This window comes from Schistocerca serialis, chromosome 1 (assembly GCF_023864345.2).
Source record: "Schistocerca serialis cubense isolate TAMUIC-IGC-003099 chromosome 1, iqSchSeri2.2, whole genome shotgun sequence".
In the NCBI taxonomy this organism is placed as follows: Eukaryota; Metazoa; Arthropoda; class Insecta; order Orthoptera; family Acrididae; genus Schistocerca; species Schistocerca serialis.
This window is the reverse complement of record NC_064638.1, coordinates 24,416,123-24,443,553: the sequence shown is the minus strand read 5'-3', so window position 1 is coordinate 24,443,553 and position 27,431 is coordinate 24,416,123.

Genomic DNA, 27,431 nt, shown 5'->3' with positions numbered 1-27,431 from the left:
TAAGAAGAGTCAGTCTTCTTGTACTTAAGTCGGCATTGTGCCTTTTGTATTTAATTCCGATGCAATTTCAGTGTGTCGTCCTCAATAAGAAGGTCCACGGGATACAGTAAACCTGAAGTGAAGCATCGGAGTCTAAAACCGGTCTCACAGGAAAGGTTCATAACATAGACAGCAAGAAGAGCTAGTCTTCTTGTATTTGAGTCGGTGTTCTGCCATTTGTATTTAATTCCGATGCAATTTCTGTGTTTCATCGTCAAAAAGAAAGTCAGCGGGATTCAGTAAACCTGAAGTGAAGAATCGGAATCTATAAATAGTGTCACAGGAATGGTTCAAAATATAGACAGTAAGAAGAGTCAGTCTTCTTGTACTTAAGTCGGCATTGTGCCTTTTGTATTTAATTCCGATGCAATTTTTGTGTTTCATCGTCAATAACAAGGTCAGAAGGATACAGTAAACCTCAATTGAAGAATCGGAATCTATAACTAGTGACACAGGAATGGTTCATAACATAGACAGTAAGAAGAGTCAGTTTTCTTGCACTTAAGTCGGCATTGTGCCTTTTGTATTTAATTCCGATGCAATTTTTGTGTTTCATCGTCACTAAGAAGGTCAGCGGGAAACAGTAAACCTGAATTGAAGCATCGGAATCTATAACTAGTGACACAGGAATGGTTCATAACATAGACAGTAAGAAGAGTCAGTTTTCTTGCACTTAAGTCGGCATTGTGCCTTTTGTATTTAATTCCGATGCAATTTTTGTGTTTCATCGTCACTAAGAAGGTCAGCGGGATACAGTAAACCTGAATTCATGAATCGGAATCTATAACTAATGTCACAGGAATGGTTTAAAACATAGACAGTAAGAAGAGCCAGTCTTCTTGTACTTGAGTAAGCATTGTGCCTTTTGTATTTAATTCCGATGCAATTTCTGTGTTTCATCGTTAATAAGGAGGTCAGAGCGATACAGTAATCCTGAGGTGAAGCATCGGAATCTATAACTAGTGTCACAGGAATGGTTCTAAACATAGAAAGTAAGAAGAGTCAGTTTTCTTCTACGTAAGTCGGCATTGTGCTTTTTGTATTTAATTACGATGAAATTTCCGTGTTTCGTCGTCAATAATACGGTCCAAGGGATACAGTCATCCTGAAGTGAAGCATCGGAATCTAAAGCAGGTCTCACAGGAAAGGTTCATAACATAGACAGTAAGAAGAGCAAGTCTTCTTGTATTTGAGTCGTCATTGTGCCTCCTGTATTTATTTCCGATGCAATTTTATGTGTTTAATCGTCAATAAGAAGGTCAGAGGGATACAGTTAACCTGAAGTGAAACATCGGAATCTATAACTAGTTACACAGGAATGGTGCAAATCATAGACAGTAAGAAGAGTCAATTGTCTTGTACTTAAGTCGGCATTGTGCCTTTTGTGTTTAATTCCGATGCAATTTTTGTGTTTCATCGTCAATAACAAGGTCAGAAGGATACAGTAAACCTCAATTGAAGAATCGGAATCTATAACTAGTGTCACAGGAATGGTTCAAATCATAGACAGTAAGAATCGTCAGTTTTCTTGTACTTAAGTCGGCAATGTGCCTTTTGTATTTAATTCCGTTGCAATTTCTGTGCTTCGTCGTCAATAATAAGGTCCAAGAGATATAGTAAACCTGAAGTGAGCATCGGAATCTAAAACTGGTCTCACTGGGAAGGTTCATAACATAGACAGTAAGAGAAGTGCCTGTCTTCTTGTATTTGAGTCGGCATTGTGCCTTTTGTATTCAATTCCTGTGCAATTTCTGTGTTTCATCGTTAATAAGAAGGTCAGCGCGATTTAGTAAACCAGAAGTAAAGAATCGGAATCTATAACTAGTGTCACAGGAATGGTTCAAAATATAGACAGTGAGAAGAGTCAGTCTTCTTGTACTTAAGTCGGCATTGAGCCTTTTGTATTTAGATCCAATGCAATTTCTGTGTTTCATCGTCAATAAGAAGGTCTGAGGGATACAGTAAGCTAAAAGCATCAGAATATATAACTAGTGGCACAGGAACAGTTCAAAACGTTGACAGTAAGAAGTGTCAGTTTTCTTGTACTTAAGTAGGCATTGTGTCTATTGTATTTAACTCCGATGAAATTTCTGTGTTTCATTGTCGATAAGAAGGTCAGAGGGATACAGTAAACCTGAAGTGAAACATCGGGATCCATAACTAGTGTCACAGGAACGGTTCAAATCATAGACAGTAAGAAGAGTCAGTCTTCTTATACTTAAGTCGGCATTGTGCCTTTTGTATTAAATTCAGATGCAATTTCTATGTTTCATCTTCATTAAGAAGGTCAGAGGGATACAGTAAACCTGTAGTGAAGCATCGCAAACTATAACTAGTGTCACAGGAGTGGTTCAAATCATAGACAGTAAGAAGAGTCAGTTTTCCTTGTACTTAAGTCGGCATTGTGCCCTTTGTATTTAATTCCGATGCAATTTCTGTGTATCATCGTCAATAAGAAGGTCAGAGGGACACAGTAAACCTGAAGTCGAGCATCCGAATCCATAACTAGTGCCACAGGTATGGTTCAAAACATAGACAGTAAGAAGAGTCAGTTTTCCTTGTACTTAAGTCGGCATTGTGCCTTTTGTATTTAATTCCGATGCAATTTCTGTGTTTCATCGTCAATGAGAAGGTCAGAGGGATACAGTAAACCTGAAGTGAATCATCGGGATCCATAACTAGTGTCACAGGAACGGTTCAAAACATAGACAGTAAGAAGAGCCAGTCTTCTTGTACTTGAGTCGGCATTGTGCGTTTTGTATTTAATTCCGATGCAATTTCTGTGGTTCATCCACAATAAGGAGGTCAGAGGGATACAGCAAACCTGAAGTGAAGCATCGGAATCTATAACTAGTGTCACAGGAATGGTTCAAATCATAGACAGTAAGAAGAGCCAGTCCTCTTGTACTTGAGTCGGAATTGTGCCTTTTGTTTTTAATTCCGATGCAATTTCTGTGTTGCATCGTCAATAAGAAGGTCAGAGGGATACAGTAAAGCTGAAGTGAAGCATCGGAATCAATAACTAGTGTCACAGGAATGGTTCAAATCATAGACAGTAAGAAGAGTCAGTTTTCCTTGTACTTAAGTCGGCATTGTGCCTTTTGTATTTAATTCCGATGCAATTTCTGTGTTTCATCGTCAATAAGAAGGTCAGAGGGATACAGTAAACCTGAAGTGAATCATCGGGATCCATAACTAGTGTCACAGGAACGGTTCAAAACATAGACAGTAAGAAGAGCCAGTCTTCTTGTACTTGAGTCGGAATTGTGCCTTTTGAATTTAATTCCGATGCAATTTCTGTGTTTCATCGTCAATAAGAAGGTCAGAGGGATACAGTAAACCTGAAGTGAAACATCGGGATCCATAACTAGAGTCACAGGAATGGTTCAAAACATAGAGAGTAAGATAAGACAGTCTTCTTGTACCTAAGTCGGCATTGAGCCTTTTGTATTTTATTCCGATGCAATTTCTGTGTTTCATCGTCAATAAGATGGTCAGAGGGATACAGTAAACCTGAAGTCGAGCATCCGAATCCATAACTAGTGTCACAGGAATGGTTCAAATCATAGACAGTAAGAAGAGCCAGTCCTCTTGTACTTGAGTCGGAATTGTGCCTTTTGTTTTTAATTCCGATGCAATTTCTGTGTTGCATCGTCAATAAGAAGGTCAGAGGGATACAGTACAACTGAAGTGAAGCATCGGAATCTATAACTAGTGTCACATGAATGGTTAAAAACATTGAGAGTAAGCTGAGACAGTCGTCTTGTACTTAAGTCGGCATTGAGCATTTTGTATTTAATTCCGATGCACTTTCTGTGTTTCATCGTTAATTTAAGGTCAGAGGGATGCAGTAAATCTGAAGTGAAGCATCGGGAGTTAAAACAGGTCTCACAGTTAAGGTTCATAACATAGACAGTAAGATGAGCTAGTCTTCTTGTATTTGAGTCGGCGTTCTGCATTTTGTATTTAATTCCGATGCAATTTCTGTGTTTCATCGTCAAGAAGAAGGTCAGCGGGATTCAGTAAACCTGAAGTGAAGAATCGGAATCTATAACTAGTGTCACAGGAATGGTTCAAAACATAGACAGTAAGAAGAGTCAGTCTTCTTGTACTTAAGTCGGCATTGTGCCTTTTGTATTTAAGTCCCATGCAATTTCTGTGTTTCATCGTCAATAAGAAGGTCAGAGGGATACAGTAAGCTTGAAGTGATGCATCGGAATCTATAACTAGTGTCACAGGAATGGTTCGAAATAAAGACAGTAAGAAAAGTAAGTTTTCTTATACATAAGTCGGCATTGTGCCTTTTGTATTAAATTCCGATGCAATTTCTGTGTTTCATCAACAATAAGAAGGTCAGAGGGATAAAGTAAACCTGAAGTGAAGCATCGGAATCTAAAACCGGTCTCACAGGAGAGGTTCATAACATAGACAGTAAGAAGAGCCAGTCTTCTTGTATTTGAGTCGGCATTGTGCCTTTTGTATTTAATTCCGATGCAATTTTATGTGTTTCATCGTCAATAAGAAGGTCAGAGGGATACGGTAAACCTGAAGTGAAGCATCGGAATCTATAACTAGTGACACAGGAATGGTTCAAAACATAGACAGTAAGAAGAGTCAGTTTACTTGTACTTAAGTCGGCATTGTGCCTTTTGTATTTAATTCCGATACAATTTCTGTGTTTCGTCGTCAATAATACGGTGCAAGAGATATAGTAAACCTGAAGAGAAGCATCGGAATCTAAAACCGGTCTCACAGGAAAGGTTCATAACATAGACAGTAAGACGAGCCAGTCTTCCTGTATTTGAGTCGGCAGTGTGCATTTTGTATTTAATTCCGATGCAATTTTGTGTGTTTCATCGTCAATAAGAAGGTCAGAGGGATACAGTAAACCTGAAGTGAAGCATCGGGATCTATAACTAGTGACACAGTAATGGTTCAAAACATAGACAGTAAGAAGGGTCAGTCATCTTGTACTTAAGTCGGCATTAAGCCTTTTGTATTTAATTCCAATGCAATTTCTGTGTTTCATCGTCAATAAGAAGGTCTGAGGGATACAGTAAGCTTGAAGCATCGGAATATATAACTAGTGGCACAGGAATGGTTCAAAACATAGACAGTAAGAAGAGTCAGTTTTCTTGTACTTAAGTAGGCATTGTGTCTTTTTTTATTTAATTCCGATGAAATTTCTGTGTTTCATTGTCAATGAGAAGGTCAGATGGATACAGTAAACCTGTAGGGAAGCATCGGAATCTATAACTAGTGTCACAGGAGTGGTTCAAAGCATAGATAGTAAGAAGAGTCAGTTTTCTTGTACTTAAGACTGCATTGTGCCTTTTGTATTTAATTCCGATGCAATATCTGTGTTTCATCGTCAAGAAGAAGGTCAGAGGGATACAGTAAACCTGAAGTGAAGCATCGGAATCTATAACTAGTGTCACAGGATTGGTTCAAAAATAGATAGTAAGAAGAGTATGTTTTCTTGTACTTAAGTCTGCATTGTGCCATTTGTATTTAATTCCGATGCAATATCTGTGTTTCATCGTCAATAAGAAGGTCAGAGGGACACAGTAAACCTGAAGTGAAACATCGGGATCCAAACTAGTGTCACAGGAATGATTCAAAACATAGACAGTAAGAAGAGTCAGTCTTCTTGTACTTAAGTCGGCATTGTGCCTTTTGTATTAAATTCCGATGCAATTTCTATGTTTCATCTTCATTAAGAAGGTCAGAGGGATACAGTAAACCTGAAGTGAAACATCGGGATCCATAACTAGAGTCACAGGAATGGTTCAAAACATAGAGAGTAAGATAAGAAAGTCTTCTTGTACCTAAGTCGGCATTGAGCCTTTTGTATTTTTTTCCGATGCAATTTCTGTGTTTCATCGTCAATAAGATGGTCAGAGGGATACAGTAAACCTGAAGTCGAGCATCCGAATCCATAACTAGTGTCACAGGAATGGTTCAAAACATAGACAGTAAGAAGAGCCAGTCTTCTTGTACTTGAGTCGGCATTGTGCCTTTTGTATTTAATTCCGATGCAATTTCTGTGTTTCATCGACAATAAGGAGGTCAGAGGGATACAGCAAACCTGAAGTGAAGCATCGGAATCTATAACTAGTGTCACAGGAATGGTTCAAATCATAGACAGTAAGAAGAGCCAGTCCTCTTGTACTTGAGTCGGAATTGTGCCTTTTGTTTTTAATTCCGATGCAATTTCTGTGTTGCATCGTCAATAAGAAGGTCAGAGGGATACAGTACAACTGAAGTGAAGCATCGGAATCTATAACTAGTGTCACAGGAATGGTTCAAAACATTGAGAGTAAGATGAGACAGTCGTCTTGTACTTAAGTCGGCATTGAGCATTTTGTATTTAATTCAAATGCACTTTCTGTGTTTCATCGTTAATTTAAGGTCAGAGGGATGCAGTAAATCTGAAGTGAAGCATCGGGAGTTAAAACAGGCCTCACAGTTAAGGTTCATAACATAGACAGTAAGATGAGCTAGTCTTCTTGTATTTGAGTCGGCGTTCTGCATTTTGTATTTAATTCCGATGCAATTTCTGTGTTTCATCGTCAAGAAGAAGGTCAGCGGGATTCAGTAAACCTGAAGTGAAGAATCGGAATCTATAACTAGTGTCACAGGAATGGTTCAAAACATAGACAGTAAGAAGAGTCAGTCTTCTTGTACTTAAGTCGGCATTGTGCCTTTTGTATTTAAGTCCCATGCAATTTCTGTGTTTCATCGTCAATAAGAAGGTCAGAGGGATACAGTAAGCTTGAAGTGATGCATCGGAATCTATAACTAGTGTCACAGGAATGGTTCGAAATAAAGACAGTAAGAAAAGTAAGTTTTCTTATACATAAGTCGGCATTGTGCCTTTTGTATTAAATTCCGATGCAATTTCTGTGTTTCATCAACAATAAGAAGGTCAGAGGGATAAAGTAAACCTAAAGTGAAGCATCGGAATTTAAAACCGGTCTCACAGGAGAGGTTCATAACATAGACAGTAAGAAGAGCCAGTCTTCTTGTATTTGAGTCGGCATTGTGCCTTTTGTATTTAATTCCGATGCAATTTTATGTGTTTCATCGTCAATAAGAAGGTCAGAGGGATACGGTAAACCTGAAGTGAAGCATCGGAATCTATAACTAGTGACACAGGAATGGTTCAAAACATAGACAGTAAGAAGAGTCAGTTTACTTGTACTTAAGTCGGCATTGTGCCTTTTGTATTTAATTCCGATACAATTTCTGTGTTTCGTCGTCAATAATACGGTGCAAGAGATATAGTAAACCTGAAGAGAAGCATCGGAATCTAAAACCGGTCTCACAGGAAAGGTTCATAACATAGACAGTAAGACGAGCCAGTCTTCCTGTATTTGAGTCGGCAGTGTGCCTTTTGTATTTAATTCCGATGCAATTTTGTGTGTTTCATCGTCAATAAGAAGGTCAGAGGGATACAGTAAACCTGAAGTGAAGCATCGGAATCTATAACTAGTGACACAGTAATGGTTCAAAACATAGACAGTAAGAAGGGTCAGTCATCTTGTACTTAAGTCGGCATTAAGCCTTTTGTATTTAATTCCAATGCAATTTCTGTGTTTCATCGTCAATAAGAAGGTCTGAGGGATACAGTAAGCTTGAAGCATCGGAATATATAACTAGTGGCACAGGAATGGTTCAAAACATAGACAGTAAGAAGAGTCAGTTTTCTTGTACTTAAGTAGGCATTGTGTCTTTTTTTATTTAATTCCGATGAAATTTCTGTGTTTCATTGTCAATGAGAAGGTCAGATGGATACAGTAAACCTGTAGGGAAGCATCGGAATCTATAACTAGTGTCACAGGAGTGGTTCAAAGCATAGATAGTAAGAAGAGTCAGTTTTCTTGTACTTAAGACTGCATTGTGCCTTTTGTATTTAATTCCGATGCAATATCTGTGTTTCATCGTCAAGAAGAAGGTCAGAGGGATACAGTAAACCTGAAGTGAAGCATCGGAATCTATAACTAGTGTCACAGGATTGGTTCAAAAATAGATAGTAAGAAGAGTATGTTTTCTTGTACTTAAGTCTGCATTGTGCCATTTGTATTTAATTCCGATGCAATATCTGTGTTTCATCGTCAATAAGAAGGTCAGAGGGACACAGTAAACCTGAAGTGAAACATCGGGATCCAAACTAGTGTCACAGGAATGGTTCAAAACATAGACAGTAAGAAGAGTCAGTCTTCTTGTACTTAAGTCGGCATTGTGCCTTTTGTATTAAATTCCGATGCAATTTCTATGTTTCATCTTCATTGAGAAGGTCAGAGGGATACAGTAAACCTGAAGTGAAGCATCGGAATCTATAACTAGTGTCACAGGAATGGTTCAAATCATAGACAGTAAGAAGAGCCAGTCTTCTTGTACTTGAGTCGGAATTGTGCCTTTTGTATTTAATTCCGATGCGCTTTCTGTGTTTCATCGTCAATAAGAAGGTCAGAGGGATACAGTAAAGCTGATGTGAAGCATCGGAATCTATAACTAATGTCACAGGAATGGTTCAAAACATAGAGAGTAAGATGAGACAGTCTTCTTGTACTTAAGTCGGCATTGAGCCTTTTGTATTTAAATGCGATGCAATTTCTGTGTTTCATCGTCACTATAAGGTCAGTGGGATACAGTAAACCTGAAGTGAAGCATCGGAATCTCTAACTAGTGTCACAGGAATGGTTCAAAACAGAGGCAGTAAGAAGTGTCCGTTTTCTTGTACATAAGTCGGCATTGCGCCTTTTGTATTTAATTCCGATGCAATTTCTGTGTTTCATCGTCAATAAGAAGGTCAGAGGGATAAAGTAATCCTGAAGTGAAGCATCGGAATCTATAACTAGTGTCACAAGACTAATTCAAAACATAGAGAGTAAGAAGAGTCAGTTTTCCTGTACTTAAGACGGCATTGTGTCTTTTGTACTTAATTCCGATGCAATTTTATGTGTTTCATCGTCAATAAGAAGGTCAGAGGGATACAGTAAACCTGAAGTGAAGCATCGGAATCTATAACTAGTGACACAGGAATGGTTCAAAACATAGACAGTAAGAAGAGTCAGTTTTCTTGTACTTAAGACGGCATTGTGCCTTTTGTATTCAATTCCGATGCAATATCTGTGTTTTATCGTCAATAAGAAGGTCAGAGAGATACAGTAAACCTGAAGTGAAGCATCGGAAGCTATAACTAGTGTCACAGGAATGGTTCAAACATAGACAGTAAGAACAGTTAGTTATCTTGTACTTAAGTAGGCATTGTGCCTTTTGTAATTAATTCCGATGCAATTTATGTGTTTCATCATCAATCAGAAGGTCAGAGGGATACAGTAAACCCGAAGTGAAGCATCGTAATCCATAACTAGTGTCACAGGAATGGTTCAAAACATAGTCAGTAAGAAGAGTCAGTTTTCTTGTACTTAACTCGGCATAGTGCCTTTTGTATATAATTCCGATGCAACTTCAGTGTTTCATCGTTAATACGAAGGTCAGACTGATACAGTAAACATGAAGTGAAGCATCGGAATCTATAGCTAGTGTCACAGGAATGGCTCAAAACATAGACAGTAAGAAGAGTCGGTTTTCCTGTACTTAAGTCGGCATTGTGCCTTTTGGATTTAATTCCGATGCAATTTCTGTGTTTCATCGTCAATAAGAAGGTCAGAGGGATAAAGTAAACCTGAAGTGAAGCATCGGAATCTATAACTAGTGTCACAAGACTAATTCAAAACATAGAGAGTAAGAAGAGTCAGTTTTCCTGTACTTAAGACGGCATTGTGCCTTTTGTATTTAATTCCGATGCAATTTTATGTGTTTCATCGTCAATAAGAAGGTCAGAGGGATACAGTAAACCTGAAGTGAAGCATCGGAATCTATAACTAGTGACACAGGAATGGTTCAAAACATAGACAGTAAGAAGAGTCAGTTTTCTTGTACTTGAGTCGGCATTGTGCCTTTTGTATTTAATTCCGACGCAATTTTTGTGTTTCATCGTCAATAAGAAGGTCAAAGGGATACAGTAAACCTGAATTCATGAATCGGAATCTATAACTAGTGTCACAGGAATGGTTTAAAACATAGCCAGTAAGAGGAGCCAGTTCTCTTGTACTTGAGTAAGCATTGTGCCTTTTGTATTTAATTCCGATTCAATTTCTGTGTTTCATCGTCAATAAGGAGGTCAGAGGGATACAGTAAACCTGAGGTGAAGCATCGGAATCTATAACTAGTGTCACAGGAATGGTTCAAAACATAGAAAGTAAGATGAGACAGTTTTCTTGTTCTTAAGTCGTCATTGTGTCTTTTGTATTTAATTCCGATGCAATTTCTGAGTTTCGTCGTCAGTAATACGGTCCAAGGGATACAGTAAACCTGAGTGAAGCATAGGAATATAAAACCGGTCTCACATTAAAGGTTTATAACATAGACAGTAAGAAGAGCCAGTCTTCTTGTATTTGAGTCGGCATTGTGCCTTTTGTATTTAATTCCGAAGCAATATCTGTGTTTCATCGTCAATATGGGGGTCAGCGGGATTCAGAAACCTGAAGTGAAGAATCGGAATCTAAAACTTGTGTCACAGGAATGGATCAAAACATAGACAGTATGAAGAGTCAGTCTTCTTGTACTTAAGACGGCATTGAGCATTTTGTATTTAATTCCGATGCAATTTCTGTGTTTCATCGTCAATAAGAAGGTCAGAGGGATACAGTAAACCTGAAGTGACGCATCGGAATCTATAACTAGTGTCACAGGAATCGTTCAAAGCATAGACAGTAAGAAGAGTCAGTTTTCTTGTACTTAAGTGGACATAGTGCCTTTTGTATTTAATTCCGATGCAATATCTGTGTTTCATCGTCAATAAGAAGGTCAACGGGATTCAGTAAAACTGAAGTGAAGAATCGGAATCTATAACTAGTGTCACAGGAATGGTTCAAAACATAGACAGTAAGAAGAGTCAGTCTCTTGTACTTAAGTCGGCATTGTGCCTTTTGTATTTAATTCCGATGCAATTTTTGTGTTTCATCGTCAATAAGAAGGACAGAGGGATACAGTAAACCTGAATTGAAGAATCGGAAACTATAACTAGTGCCACAGTAGTGGTTTAAAACATAGACAGTAAGAAGAGCCAGTCTTCTTGTACTTGAGTAAGCATTGTGCATTTTGCATTTAATTCCGATGCAATTTCTGTGTTTCATCGTCAATAAGGAGGCCAGAGGGATACAGTAAACCTGAAGTGAAGCATCAGAATCTATAACTAGTGTCACAGGAATGGTTCAAAACATAGAAAGTAAGAAGAGTCAGTGTTCTTGTACTTAAGTCGGCATTGCGCCTTTTGTATTTAATTCCGATGCAATTTCTGTGTTTCATCGTCAATAAGAAAGTCAGAGGGATAAAGTAAACCTGAAGTGAAGCATCGGAAGCTATAACTAGTGTCACAGGAATGGTTCAAAACATAGACAGTAAGAACAGTCAGTTATCTTGTACTTAAGTAGGCATTGTGCCTTTTGTAATTAATTCCGATGCAATTTTTGTGTTTCATCATCAATTAGAAGGTCAGAGGGATACCGTAAACCCGAAGTGAAGCATCGTAATCCATAACTAGTGTCACAGGAATGGTTCAAAACATAGACAGTAAGAAGAGTCAGATTTCTTGTACTTAACTCGGCATAGTGCCTTTTGTATATAATTCCGATGCAATTTCAGTGTTTCATCGGTAATACGAAGGTCAGACTGATACAGTAAACATGAAGTGAAGCATCGGAATCTATAACTAGTGTCACAGGAATGGTTCAAAACATAGACAGTAAGAAGAGTAGGTTTTCTTGTACTTAAGTCGGCATTGTGCCTTTTGTATTTAATTCCGATGCAATTTCTGTGTTTCATCGTCAATAAGAAAGTCAGAGGGATAAAGTAAACCTGAAGTGAAGCATCGGAATCTATAACTAGTGTCACAAGACTAATTCAAAGCATAGAGAGTAAGAAGAGTCAGTTTTACTGTACTTAAGACGGCATTGTGCCTTTTGTATTTAATTCCGATGCAATTTTATGTGTTTCATCGTCAATAAGAAGGTCAGAGGGATACAGTAAACATGAAGTGAAGCATCGGAATCTATAACTAGTGTCACAGGAATGGTTCAAAACATAGAAAGTAAGAAGGGACAGCTTTCTTGTTCTTAAGTCGGCATTGTGTCTTTTGTATTTAATTCCGATGCAATTTCTGTGTTTCGTCGTCAATATTATGGCCCAAGGGATACAGTAAACCTGAGTGAAGCATAGGAATATAAAACCGGTCTCACATTAAAGGTTTATAACATAGACAGTAAGAAGAGCCAGTCTTCTTGTATTTGAGTCGGCATTGTGCCTTTTGTATTTAATACCGAAGCAATATCTGTGTTTCATCGTCAATATGAGGGTCAGCGGGATTCAGTAAACCTGAAGTGAAGAATCGGAAACTAAAACTTGTGTCACAGGAATGGATCAAAACATAGACAGTATGAAGAGTCAGTCTTCTTGTACTTAAGACGGCATTGAGCCTTTTGTATTTAATTCCGATGTAATTTCTGTGTTTCATCGTCAATAAGAAGGTCAGAGGGATACAGTAAACCTGAAGTGACGCATCGGAATCTATAACTAGTGTCACAGGAATCGTTCAAAGCACAGACAGTAAGAGGAGTCAGTTTTCTTTTACTTAAGTGGACGTAGTGCCTTTTGTATTTAATTCTGATGCAATATCTGTGTTTCATCGTCAATAAGAAGGTCAGCGGGATTCAGTAAAACTGAAGTGAAGAATCGGAATCTATAACTAGTGTCACAGGAATGGTTCAAAACATAGACAGTAAGAAGAGTCAGTCTTCCTGTACTTAAGTCGGCATTGTGCCTTTTGTATTTAATTCCGATGCAATTTTTGTGTTTCATCGTCAATAAGAAGGTCAGAGGGATACAGTAAACCTGAAGTGAAGCATCGGAATCTATAACTAGTGACACAGGAATGGTTCAAAACATAGACAGTAAGAAGGGTCAGTCATCTTGTACTTAAGTCGGCATTGAGCCTTTTGTATTTAATTCCAATGCAATTTCTGTGTTTCATCGTCAATAAGAAGGTCAGATGGATACAGTAAACCTGTAGGGAAGCATCGGAATCTATAACTAGTGTCACAGGAGTGGTTCAAAGCATAGTTAGTAAGAAGAGTCAGTTTTCTTGTACTTAAGACTGCATTGTGCCTTTTGTATTTAATTCCGATGCAATATCTGTGTTTCATCGTCAAGAAGAAGGTCAGAGGGATACAGTAAACCTGAAGTGAAGCATCGGAATCTATAACTAGTGTCACAGGATTGGTTCAAAAATAGATAGTAAGAAGAGTATGTTTTCTTGTACTTAAGTCTGCATTGTGCCATTTGTATTTAATTCCGATGCAATATCTGTGTTTCATCGTCAATAAGAAGGTCAGAGGGACACAGTAAACCTGAAGTGAAACATCGGGATGCAAACTAGTGTCACAGGAATGGTTCAAAACATAGACAGTAAGAAGAGTCAGTCTTCTTGTACTTAAGTCGGCATTGTGCCTTTTGTATTAAATTCCGATGCAATTTCTATGTTTCATCTTCATTAAGAAGGTCAGAGGGATACAGTAAACCTGAAGTGAAGCATCGGAATCTATAACTAGTGTCACAGGAATGGTTCAAATCATAGACAGTAAGAAGAGCCAGTCTTCTTGTACTTGAGTCGGAATTGTGCCTTTTGTATTTAATTCCGATGCGCTTTCTGTGTTTCATCGTCAATAAGAAGGTCAGAGGGATACAGTAAAGCTGAAGTGAAGCATCGGAATCTATAACTAATGTCACAGGAATGGTTCAAAACATAGAGAGTAAGATGAGACAGTCTTCTTGTACTTAAGTCGGCATTGAGCCTTTTGTATTTAAATGCGATGCAATTTCTGTGTTTCATCGTCACTATAATGTCAGTGGGATACAATAAACCTGAAGTGAAGCATCGAAATCTATAACTAGTGTCACAGGAATGGTTCAAAACAGAGGCAGTAAGAAGTGTCCGTTTTCTTGTACATAAGTCGGCATTGTGCCTTTTGTATTTAATTCCGATGCAATTTCTGTGTTTCATCGTCAATACGAAGGTCAGAGGGATAAAGTAATCCTGAAGTGAAGCATCGGAATCTATAACTAGTGTCACAAGACTAATTCAAAACATAGAGAGTAAGAAGAGTCAGTTTTCCTGTACTTAAGACGGCATTTTGTCTTTTGTATTTAATTCCGATGCAATTTTATGTGTTTCATCGTCAATAAGAAGGTCAGAGGGATACAGTAAACCTGAAGTGAACCATCGGAATCTATAACTAGTGACACAGGAATGGTTCAAAACATAGACAGTAAGAAGAGTCAGTTTTCTTGTACTTAAGACGGCATTGTGCCTTTTGTATTCAATTCCGATGTATTATCTGTGTTTTATCGTCAATAAGACGGTCAGAGAGATACAGTAAACCTGAAGTGAAGCATCGGAAGCTATAACTAGTGTCACAGGAATGGTTCAAACATAGACAGTAAGAACAGTTAGTTATCTTGTACTTAAGTAGGCATTGTGCCTTTTGTAATTAATTCCGATGCAATTTATGTGTTTCATCATCAATCAGAAGGTCAGAGGGATACAGTAAACCCGAAGTGAAGCATCGTAATCCATAACTAGTGTCACAGGAATGGTTCAAAACATAGTCAGTAAAAAGAGTCAGTTTTCTTGTACTTAACTCGGCATAGTGCCTTTTGTATATAATTCCGATGCAACTTCAGTGTTTCATCGTTAATACGAAGGTCAGACTGATACAGTAAACATGAAGTGAAGCATCGGAATCTATAACTAGTGTCACAGGAATGGTTCAAAACATAGACAGTAAGAAGAGTCGGTGTTCCTGTACTTAAGTCGGCATTGTGCCTTTTGGATTTAATTCCGATGCAATTTCTGTGTTTCATCGTCAATAAGAAGGTCAGAGGGATAAAGTAAACCTGAAGTGAAGCATCGGAATCTATAACTAGTGTCACAAGACTAATTCAAAACATAGAGAGTAAGAAGAGTCAGTTTTCCTGTACTTAAGACGGCATTGTGCCTTTTGTATTTAATTCCGATGCAATTTTATGTGTTTCATCGTCAATAAGAAGGTCAGAGGGATACAGTAAACCTGAAGTGAAGCATCGGAATCTATAACTAGTGACACAGGAATGGTTCAAAACATAGACAGTAAGAAGAGTCAGTTTTCTTGTACTTAAGTCGGCATTGTGCCTTTTGTATTTAATTCCGACGCAATTTTTGTGTTTCATCGTCAATAAGAAGGTCAAAGGGATACAGTAAACCTGAATTCATGAATCGGAATCTATAACTAGTGTCACAGGAATGGTTTAAAACATAGCCAGTAAGAGGAGCCAGTTCTCTTGTACTTGAGTAAGCATTGTGCCTTTTGTATTTAATTCCGATTCAATTTCTGTGTTTCATCGTCAATAAGGAGGTCAGAGGGATACAGTAAACCTGAGGTGAAGCATCGGAATCTATAACTAGTGTCACAGGAATGGTTCAAAACATAGAAAGTAAGATGAGACAGTTTTCTTGTCCTTAAGTCGTCATTGTGTCTTTTGTATTTAATTCCGTGCAATTTCTGAGTTTCGTCGTCAATAATACGGTCCAAGGGATACAGTAAACCTGAGTGAAGCATAAGAATATAAAACCGGTCTCACATTAAAGGTTTATAATATAGACAGTAAGAAGAGCCAGTCTTTTTGTATTTGAGTCGGCATTGTGCCTTTTGTATTTAATTCCGAAGCAATATCTGTGTTTCATCGTCAATATGAGGGTCAGCGGGATTCAGTAAACCTGAAGTGAAGAATCGGAATCTAAAACTTGTGTCACAGGAATGGATCAAAACATAGACAGTAAGAAGAGTCAGTCTTCTTGTACTTAAGTCGGCATTGTGCCTTTTGTATTTAATTCCGATGCAAATTTTGTGTTTCATCGTCAATAAGAAGGTCAGAGGGATACAGTAAACCTGAATTGAAGAATCGGAAACTATAACTAGTGCCACAGGAATGGTTCAAAACATAGACAGTAAGAAGAGTCAGTCTTCTTGTACTTAAGTCGGCATTGTGCCTTTTGTATTTAATTCCGATGCAAATTTTGTGTTTCATCGTCAATAAGAAGATCAGAGGGATACAGTAAACCTGAATTGAAGAATCGGAAACTATAACTAGTGCCACAGTAGTGGTTTAAAACATAGACAGTAAGAAGAGCCAGTCTTCTTGTACTTGAGTAAGCATTGTGCATTTTGCATTTAATTCCGATGCAATTTCTGTGTTTCATCGTCAATAAGGAGGTCAGAGGGATACAGTAAAACTGAAGTGAAGAATCGGAATCTATAACTAGTGTCACAGGAATCGTTCAAAGCATAGACAGTAAGAAGAGTCAGTTTTCTTGTACTTAAGTGGACATAGTGCCTTTTGTATTTAATTCCGATGCAATATCTGTGTTTCATCGTCAATAAGAAGGTCAACGGGATTCAGTAAAACTGAAGTGAAGAATCGGAATCTATAACTAGTGTCACAGGAATGGTTCAAAGCATAGACAGTAAGAAGAGTCAGTCTTCTTGTACTTAAGTCGGCATTGTGCCTTTTGTATTTAATTCCGATGCAAATTTTGTGTTTCATCGTCAATAAGAAGGTCAGAGGGATACAGTAAACCTGAATTGAAGAATCGGAAACTATAACTAGTGCCACAGTAGTGGTTTAAAACATAGACAGTAAGAAGAGCCAGTCTTCTTGTACTTGAGTAAGCATTGTGCATTTTGCATTTAATTCCGATGCAATTTCTGTGTTTCATCGTCAATAAGGAGGTCAGAGGGATACAGTAAACCTGAAGTGAAGCATCAGAAACTATAACTAGTGTCACAGGAATGGTTCAAAACATAGAAAGTAAGAAGAGTCAGTGTTCTTGTACTTAAGTCGGCATTGCGCCTTTTGTATTTAATTCCGATGCAATTTCTGTGTTTCATCGTTAATAAGAAGGTCAGCGGGATTCAGTAAACCTGAAGTGAAGAATCGGAATCCATAACTTGTGTCACAGGAATAGTTCAAAGCATAGACAGTAAGAAGAGTCAGTCTTCTTGTACTTAAGACGGCTTTGAGCCTTTAGTATTTAATTCAGATGCAATTTATGTGTTTCATCGTCAATAAGAAGGTCAGAGGGAAACAGTAAGCTTGACGTGAAGCATCGCAATATGTAACTAGAGTCACAGGAATGGTTCAAAACATAGACAGTAAGAAGAGTCAGTTTTCTTGCACTTAAGACGGCATTGTGCCTTTTGTATTTAATTCCGGTGCAATATCTGTGTTTCATCGGCAATAAGAAGGTCAGAGAGATACAGTAAACCTGAAGTGAAGCATCGGAAGCTATAACTAGTGTCACAGGAATGGTTCAAAACATAGACAGTAAGAACAGTCAGTTATCTTGTACTTAAGTAGGCATTGTGCCTTTTGTAATTAATTCCGATGCAATTTTTGTGTTTCATCATCAATTAGAAGGTCAGAGGGATACAGTAAACCCGAAGTGAAGCATCGTAATCCATAACTAGTGTCACAGGAATGGTTCAAAACATAGACAGTAAGAAGAGTCAGTTTTCTTGTACTTAACTCGGCATAGTGCCTTTTGTATATAATTCCGATGCAATTTCAGTGTTTCATCGGTAATACGAAGGTCAGACTGATACAGTAAACATGAAGTGAAGCATCGGAATCTATAACTAGTGTCACAGGAATGGTTCAAAACATAGACAGTAAGAAGAGTCGGTTTTCTTGTACTTAAGTCGGCATTGTGCCTTTTGTATTTAATTCCGATGCAATTTCTGTGTTTCATCGTCAAGAAGAAGGTCAGAGGGATAAAGTAAACCTGAAGTGAAGCATCGGAATCTATAACTAGTGTCACAAGACTAATTCAAAACGTAGAGAGTAAGAAGAGTCAGTTTTACTGTACTTACGACGGCATTGTGCTTTTTGTATTTAATTCCGATGCAATTTTATGTGTTTCATCGACAATAAGAAGGTCAGAGGGATACAGTAAACCTGAAGTGAAGCATCGGAATCTATAACTAGTGTCACAGGAATGGTTCAAAACATAGAAAGTAAGAAGAGACAGCTTTCTTGTTCATAAGTCGGCATTGTGTCTTTTGTATTTAATTCCGATGCAATTTCTGTGTTTCGTCGTCAATATTACGGTCCAAGGGATACAGTAAACCTGAGTGAAGCATAGGAATATAAAACCGGTCTCACATTAAAGGTTTATAACATAGACAGTAAGAAGAGCCAGTCTTCTTGTATTTGAGTCGGCATTGTGCCTTTTGTATTTAATACCGAAGCAATATCTGTGTTTCATCGTCAATATGAGGGTCAGCGGGATTCAGTAAACCTGAAGTGAAGAATCGGAAACTAAAACTTGTGTCACAGGAATGGATCAAAGCATAGACAGTATGAAGAGTCAGTCTTCTTGTACTTAAGACGGCATTGAGCATTTTGTATTTAATTCCGATGCAATTTCTGTGTTTCATCGTCAATAGGAAGGTCAGAGGGATACAGTAAACCTGAAGTGACGCATCGGAATCTATAACTAGTGTCACAGGAATCGTTCAAAGCATAGACAGTAAGAGGAGTCAGTTTTCTTGTACTTAAGTGGACGTAGTGCCTTTTGTATTTAATTCTGATGCAATATCTGTGTTTCATCGTCAATAAGAAGGTCAGCGGGATTCAGTAAAACTGAAGTGAAGAATCGGAATCTATAACTAGTGTCACAGGAATGGTTCAAAACATAGACAGTAAGAAGAGTCAGTCTTCCTGTACTTAAGTCGGCATTGTGCCTTTTGTATTTAATTCCGATGCAATTTTTGTGTTTCATCGTCAATAAGAAGGTCAGAGGGATACAGTAAACCTGAATTGAAGAATCGGAAACTATAACTAGTGCCACAGTAGTGGTTTAAAACACAGACAGTAAGAAGAGCCAGTCTTCTTGTACTTGAGTAAGCATTGTGCATTTTGTATTTAATTCCGATGCAATTTCTGTGTTTCATCGTCAATAAGGCGGTCAGAGGGATACAGTAAACCTGAAGTGAAGCATCAGAATCTATAACTAGTGTCACAGGAATGGTTCAAAACATAGACAGTAAGAACAGTCAGTTATCTTGTACTTAAGTAGGCATTGTGCCTTTTGTAATTAATTCCGATGCAATTTTTGTGTTTCATCATCAATTAGAAGGTCAGAGGGATACAGTAAACCCGAAGTGAAGCATCGTAATCTATAACTAGTGTCACAGGAATGGTTCAAAACATAGACTGTAAGAAGAGTCAGTTTTCTTGTACTTAACTCGGCATAGTGCCTTTTGTATATAATTCCGATGCAATTTCAGTGTTTCATCGTTAATACGAAGGTCAGACTGATACAGTAAACCTGAAGTGATGCATCGGAATCTATAACTAGTGTCACAGGAATGGTTCAAAACATAGAAACTAAGAAGAGACAGCTTTCTTGTTCTTAAGTCGGCATTGTGTCTTTTGTATTTAATTCCGATGCAATTTCTGTGTTTCGCCGTCAATAATACGGTCCAAGGGATACAGTAAACCTGAGTGAAGCATAGGAATATAAAACCGGTCTCACATTAAAGGTTTATAACATAGACAGTAAGAAGAGCCAGTCTTCTTGTATTTGAGTCGGCATTGTGCCTTTTGTATTTAATACCGAAGCAATATCTGTGTTTCATCGTCAATATGAGGGTCAGCGGGATTCAGTAAACCTGAAGTGAAGAATCGGAAAATAAAACTTGTGTCACAGGAATGGATCAAAACATAGACAGTATGAAGAGTCAGTCTTCTTGTACTTAAGACGGCATTGAGCCTTTTGTATTTAATTCCGATGTAATTTCTGTGTTTCATCGTCAATAAGAAGGTCAGAGGGATACAGTAAACCTGAAGTGACGCATCGGAATCTATAACTAGTGTCACAGGAATCGTTCAAAGCATAGACAGTAAGAGGAGTCAGTCTTCTTGTACTTAAGTGGACATAGTGCCTTTTGTATTTAATTCTGATGCAATATCTGTGTTTCATCGTCAATAAGAAGGTCAGCGGGATTCAGTAAAACTGAAGTGAAGAATCGGAATCTATAACTAGTGTCACAGGAATGGTTCAAAACGTAGACTGTAAGAAGAGTCAGTCTTCCTGTACTTAAGTCGGCATTGTGCCTTTTGTATTTAATTCCGCTGCAATTTTTGTGTTTCATCGTCAATAAGAAGGTCAGAGGGATACAGTAAACCTGAATTGAAGAATCGGAAACTATCAGTAGTGCCACAGTAGTGGTTTAAAACATAGACAGTAAGAAGAGCCAGTCTTCTTGTACTTGAGTAAGCATTGTGCATTTTGTATTTAATTCCGATGCAATTTCTGTGTTTCATCCTCAATAAGGAGGTCAGAGGGATACAGTAAACCTGAAGTGAAACATCAGAATCTATAACTAGTGTCACAGGAATGGTTCAAAACATAGAAAGTAAGAAGAGTCAGTGTTCTTGTACTTAAGTCGGCATTGCGCCTTTTGTATTTAATTCCGATGCAATTTCTGTGTTTCATCGTCAATAAGAAGGTCAGAGGGATAAAGTAAACCTGAAGTGAAGCATCGGAATCTATAACTAGTGACACAGGAATGGTTCAAAGCATAGACAGTAAGAAGAGTCAGTTTTACTGTACTTAAGACGGCATTGTGCCTTTTGTATTTAATTCCGATGCAATTTTATGTGTTTCATCGTCAATAAGAAGGTCAGAGGGATACAGTAAACCTGAAGTGAAGCATCGGAATCTATAACTAGTGTCACAGGAATGGTTCAAAACATAGAAAGTAAGAAGAGACAGCTATCTTGTTCTTAAGTCGGCATTGTGTCTTTTGTATTTAATTCCGATGCAATTTCTGCGTTTCGTCGTCAATATTACGGTCCAAGGGATACAGTAAACCTGAGTGAATCATAGGAACATAAAACCGGTCTCACATTAAAGGTTTATAACATAGACAGTAAGAAGAGCCAGTCTTCTTGTATTTGAGTCGGCATTGTGCCTTTTGTATTTAATACCGAAGCAATATCTGTGTTTCATCGTCAATATGAGGGTCAGCGGGATTCAGTAAACCTGAAGTGAAGAATCGGAATCTAAAACTTGTGTCACAGGAATGGATCAAAACATAGACAGTATGAAGAGTCAGTCTTCTTGTACTTAAGACAGCATTGTGCTTTTTGTATTTAATTCCGATGCAATTTCTGTGTTTCATCGTCAATAAGAAGGTCAGGGGGATACAGTAAACCTGAAGTGACGCATCGGAATCTATAACTAGTGTCACAGGAATCGTACAAAGCATAGACAGTAAGAAGAGTCAGTTTTCTTGTACTTAAGTGGACATAGTGCCTTTTGTATTTAATTCCGATGCAATATCTGTGTTTCATCGTCAATAAGAAGGTCAGCGGGATTCAGTAAAACTGAAGTGAAGAATCGGAATCTATAACTACTGTCACAGGAATGGTTCAAAACATAGACAGTAAAAAGAGTCAGTCTTCTTGTACTTGAGTAAGCATTGTGCATTTTGTATTTAATTCCGATGCAATTTCTGTGTTTCATCGTCAATAAGGAGGTCAGAGGGATACAGTAAACCTGAAGTGAAGCATCAGAATCTATAACTAGTGCCACAGGAATGGTTCAAAACATAGAAAAAAAGAAGAGTCAGTGTTTTTGTACTTACGTCGGCATTGCGCCTTTTGTATTTAATTCCGATGCAATTTCTGTGTTTCATCGTCAATAAGAAGGTCAGCGGGATTCAGTAAACCTGAAGTGAAGAATCGGAATCTAAAACTTGTGTCACAGGAATGGATCAAAACATAGCCAGTAAGAAGAGTCAGATTTCATGTACTTAAGTCGGCATTGTGCCTTTTGTATTTAATTTCGATGCAATTTCTGTGTCTCATCGTCAATAAGAAGGTCAGAGAGATACAGTAAACCTGAAGTGAAGCATCGGAATCTATAACTAGTGTCTCAGGAATGGTTCAAAACATAGACAGTAAGAAGAGTCAGTTTTCTTGTACTTAAGTCGACATTGTGCCTTTTGTATTTAATTCCGTTGCAATTTCAGTGTTTCATCGTCAATAAGAAGGTCAGAGGGATACAGTAAACCTGAGGTGAAGCATCGGAATCTATAACTTGTGCCACAGGAATGGTTCAAAACATAGACAGTAAGAAGAGTCATTTTTCTTGTACTTAAGTCGGCATTGTGACTTTTCTATTTCAATCCGATGCAATTTCTGTGTTACATCGTCAATAAGAAGGTCAGAGGGATACAGTAAACCTGAAGTGAAGCATCGGAATCTATAACTAGCGTCACAGGAATGGTTCAAAACATAGACGGTAAGAAGAGTCAGTTTTCTTGTACTTAAGTCGGCATTGTGCCTTTTGCATTTAATTCCGATGAAATTTCTGTGTTTCATCGTCAATAAGAAGGTCAGAGGGATACAGTAAACCTGAAGTGAAGCACCGGAATCTATAACTAGTGTCACAGGAATGGTTCAATACATAGACAGTAAGAAGAGTCAGTTTTCTTGTACTTAAGTCGGCATTGTGCCTTTTGTGTTTAATTCCGATGCAATATCTGTGTTTCTTCTTCAACACGAAGGTCAGAGGGATACAGTAAACCTGAAGTGAAGCATCGGAATCTATAACTAGAGTCACAGGAATGGTTCAAAGCATAGACAGTAAGAAAAGTCAGATTTCTTGTACTTATGTCGGCATTGTGCTTTTTGTATTTAATTCCGATGCAATTTCTGTGTTTCATCGTCAATAAGAAGGTCAGAGGGATACAGTAAACCTGATGTGAAGCATCGGAATCTATAACTAGTGTCACAGGAATGGTTTAAAACATAGTAAGAAGAGTCAGTTATCGTGTACTTAAGTCGGCATTGTTCCTTTTGTATTTAATTCCGATGCAATTTCTGTGTTTCATCGTCTATAGAAGGTCAGAGGTATACAGTAAACCTTAAGTGAAGCATCGGAATCTATAACTAGTGTCTCAGGAATGATTCAAAACATAGACAGTAAGAAGAGTCAGTTTCCTTGTACTTAAGTCGACATTGTGCCTTTTGTATTTAATTCCGTTGCAATTTTTATGGGTTTCATCGTCAATAAGAAGGTCAGAGGGATACAGTAAACCTGAGGTGAAGTATCGGAATCTATTATTAGAGTCACAGGAATGGCTCAAAACATAGACAGTAAGAAGAGTTAGTTTTCTTGTACGTAAGTCGGCATTGTGCTTTTTTTAAATTACTTCCGATGCGATTTCTGCGTTTCATCGTCAATAAGAAGGTCAGAGGGATACAGTAAACCTGAAGTGAAGCATCGGAATCTATATCTAGCGTCACAGGAATGCTTCAAAACATAGACAGTAGGAAGAGTCAGTTTTCTTGTACTTAAGTCGGCATTGTGCCTTTTGTATTTAATTCCGATGAAATTTCTGTGTTTCATCGTCAATAAGAAGGTCAGAGGGATACAGTAAACCTGAAGTGAAGCATCGAATCTATAACTAGTGTCACAGGAATGGTTCAAAGCATAGACAGTAAGAAGAGTCAGTTTTCTTGTACTGAAGTCGGCATTGTGCCCTTTCTATTTCATTCCGATGCAATGTCTGTGTTTAATCGTCAATAAGAAAGTCAAAGGGATACAGTAAACCGGAAATGAAGCATCGGAATCCATAACTAGTGTCACAGGAATGGTACAAAGCATAGTAAGAAGAGTCAGTTTTCTTGTACTTAAGTCGGCATTGTTCCTTTTGTATTTAATTCCGATGCAATTTCTGTGTTTCATCGTCAATAAGAAGGTCAGAGGGATACAGTAAACCTGAAGTGAAGCATCGAATCTATAACTAGTGTCACAGGAATGGTTCAAAGCATAGACAGTAAGAAGAGTCAGTTTTCTTTTACTGAAGTCGGCATTGTGCCCTTTCTATTTCATTCCGATGCAATTTCTGTGTGTAATCGTCAATAAGAAAGTCAGGGGGATACAGTAAAAATGAAGTGAAGCATCGGAATCTATAACTAGTGTCACAGGAATGGTTCAAAACATGGACAGTAGGAAGAGTCAGTTTTCTTGTACTTAAGTCGGCACTGTGCCTTTCGCATTTAACTCCGATGAAATTTCTGTGTTTCATCTTCAATAAGAAGGTCAGAGGGATACAGTAAACCTGAAATGAAGCATCGGAATCCATAACTAGTGTCACAGGAATGGTTCAAAACATAGTAAGAAGAGTCAGTTTTCTTGTACTTAAGTCGGCATTGTTCCTTTTGTATTTAATTCCGATGCAATTTCTGTGTTTCATCGTCAATAAGAAGGTCAGAGGGATACAGTAAACCTTAAGTGAAGCATCGGAATCTATAACTAGTGTCACAGGAATGGTTCAATCATAGACAGTTAGAAGAGTCAGTTTTCTTGTACTTAAGTCGGCATTGTGACTTTTGTATTTAATTCCGATGCAATTTCTGTGTTTCATCGTCAATAAGAAGGTCAGAGGGATACAGTAAACCTGAAGTGAAGCATCGGAAACTATAACTAGTGTCTCAGGAATGGTTCAAAACATAGACAGTAAGAAGAGTCAGTTTTCTTGTACTTAAGTCGGCATTGTGCCTTTTGTATTAAATCCGATGCAATTTCTGTGTTTCATCGTCAATATGAGGTTCAGAGGGATACAGTAAACCTGAAGTGAAGCATCGGAATCTATAACTAGTGTCTCAGGAATGGTTCAAAACATAGACAGTAAGAAAAGTCAGTTTTGTTGTACTTAAGTCGACATTGTGCCTATTGTATTTAATTCCGTTGCAATTTCAGTGTTTCATCGTCAATAAGAAGGTCAGAGGGATACAGAAAACCTGAGATGAAGCATCGGAATCTATAACTAGTGTCACAGGAATGGTTTAAAACATTGACAGTAAGAAGAGTCAGTTTTCTTGTACTGAAGTCGGAATTGTGACTTTTCTATTTAATTCCGATGCAATTCCTGTGTTTCAACGTCAATAAGAAGGTCAGAGGGATACAGTAAACCTGAGGTGAAGCATCGGAATCTATAACTAGCGTCACAGGAATCGTTTAAAACATAGACAGTAAGAAGAGTCAGTTTTCTTGTACTTAAGTCGGCATTGTGCCTTTTGTATTTAATTCCCATAAAATTTCTGTGTTTCATAGTCAATAAGAAGGTCAGAGGGATACAGTAAACCTGAAGTGAAGCATCGAATCTATAACTAGTGTCACAGGAATGGTTCAAAGCATAGACAGTAGGAAGAGTCTGTTTTCTTGTACTTAAGTCGGCATTGTGCCTTTCCTATTTAATTCCGATGCAATTTCTGTGTTTAATCGTCAATAAGAAAGTCAGAGGGATACAGTAAAAATAAAGTGAAGCATCGGAATCTATAACTAGTGTCACAGGAATGGTTCAAAACATAGACAGTAAGAAGAGTCAGTTTTCTTGTACTTAAGTCGGCATTGTGCCTTTTGTAATTAACTCCGATGAATTTTCCGTGTTTCATCGTCAATAAGAAGGTCAGAGGGATACAGTAAACCTGAAGTGAAGCATCGGAATCTATAACTAGTGTCACAGGAATGGTTCAAAACATAGTAAGAAGAGTCAGTTTTCTTGTACTTACGTCGGCATTGTTCCTTTTGTATTTAATTCCGATGCAATTTCTGTGTTTCATCGTCAATAAGAAGGTCAGAGGGATACAGTAAACCTGAAGTGAAGCATCGAATCTATAACTAGTGTCACAGGAATGGTTCAAAGCATAGACAGTAAGAAGAGTCAGTTTTCTTGTACTGAAGTCGGCATTGTGCCCTTTCTATTTCATTCCGATGCAATTTCTGTGTTTAATCGTCAATAAGAAAGTCAGAGGGATACAGTAAAAATGAAGTGAAGCATCGGAATCTATAACTAGTGTCACAGGAATGGTTCAAAACATGGACAGTAAGAAGAGTCAGTTTTCTTGTACTTAAGTCGGCACTGTGCCTTTTGTATTTAACTCCGATGAAATTTCTGTGTTTCATCGTCAATAAGAAGGTCAGAGGGATACAGTAAACCTGAAGTGAAGCATCGGAATCTATAACTAGAGTCACAGGAATGGTTCAAAACATAGACAGTAAGAAGAGTTAGTTTTCTTGTACATAAGTCGGCATTGTGCTTTTTTTAAATTACTTCCGATGCGATTTCTGCGTTTCATCGTCAATAAGAAGGTCAGAGGGATACAGTAAACCTGAAGTGAAGCATCGGAATCTATATCTAGCGTCACAGGAATGCTTCAAACATAGACAGTAAGAAGAGTCTGTTTTCTTGTACTTAAGTCGGCATTGTGCCTTTTGTATTTAATTCCGATACAATTTCTGTGTTTCATCGTCAATAAGAAGGTCAGAGGGATACAGTAAACCTGAAGTGAAGCATCGGAATCTATAACTAGTGTCACAGGAATGATTCAAAACATAAACAGTTAGAAGAGTCAGTTTTCTTGTACTTATGTCGGCGTTATGCCTCTTGTATTTATTTCCGATGCAATTTCTGTGTTTCATCGTCAATACGAAGGTGAGAGGGATACAGTGAACCTGAAGTGAAGCATCGGAATCTATAACTAGTGTCACAGGAATAGTTCAAAACATAGACAGTAAGAAAAGTCAGTTTTCATTTACTTAAGTCGGCATTGTGTCTTTTGTATTTAGTTCCGATGCAATTTCAGTGTTTCATCGTCAATAAGAAGGTCAGAGGGATACAGTAAACCTGAAGTGAAGCACCGGAATCTATAACTAGTGTCACAGGAATGGTTCAATACATAGACAGTAAGAAGAGTCAGTTTTCTTGTACTTAAGTCGGCATTGTGCCTTTTGTGTTTAATTCCGATGCAATATCTGTGTTTCTTCTTCAACACGAAGGTCAGAGGGATACAGTAAACCTGAAGTGAAGCATCGGAATCTATAACTAGAGTCACAGGAATGGTTCAAAGCATAGACAGTAAGAAAAGTCAGATTTCTTGTACTTATGTCGGCATTGTGCTTTTTGTATTTAATTCCGATGCAATTTCTGTGTTTCATCGTCAATAAGAAGGTCAGAGGGATACAGTAAACCTGATGTGAAGCATCGGAATCTATAACTAGTGTCACAGGAATGGTTTAAAACATAGTAAGAAGAGTCAGTTATCGTGTACTTAAGTCGGCATTGTTCCTTTTGTATTTAATTCCGATGCAATTTCTGTGTTTCATCGTCTATAGAAGGTCAGAGGTATACAGTAAACCTTAAGTGAAGCAT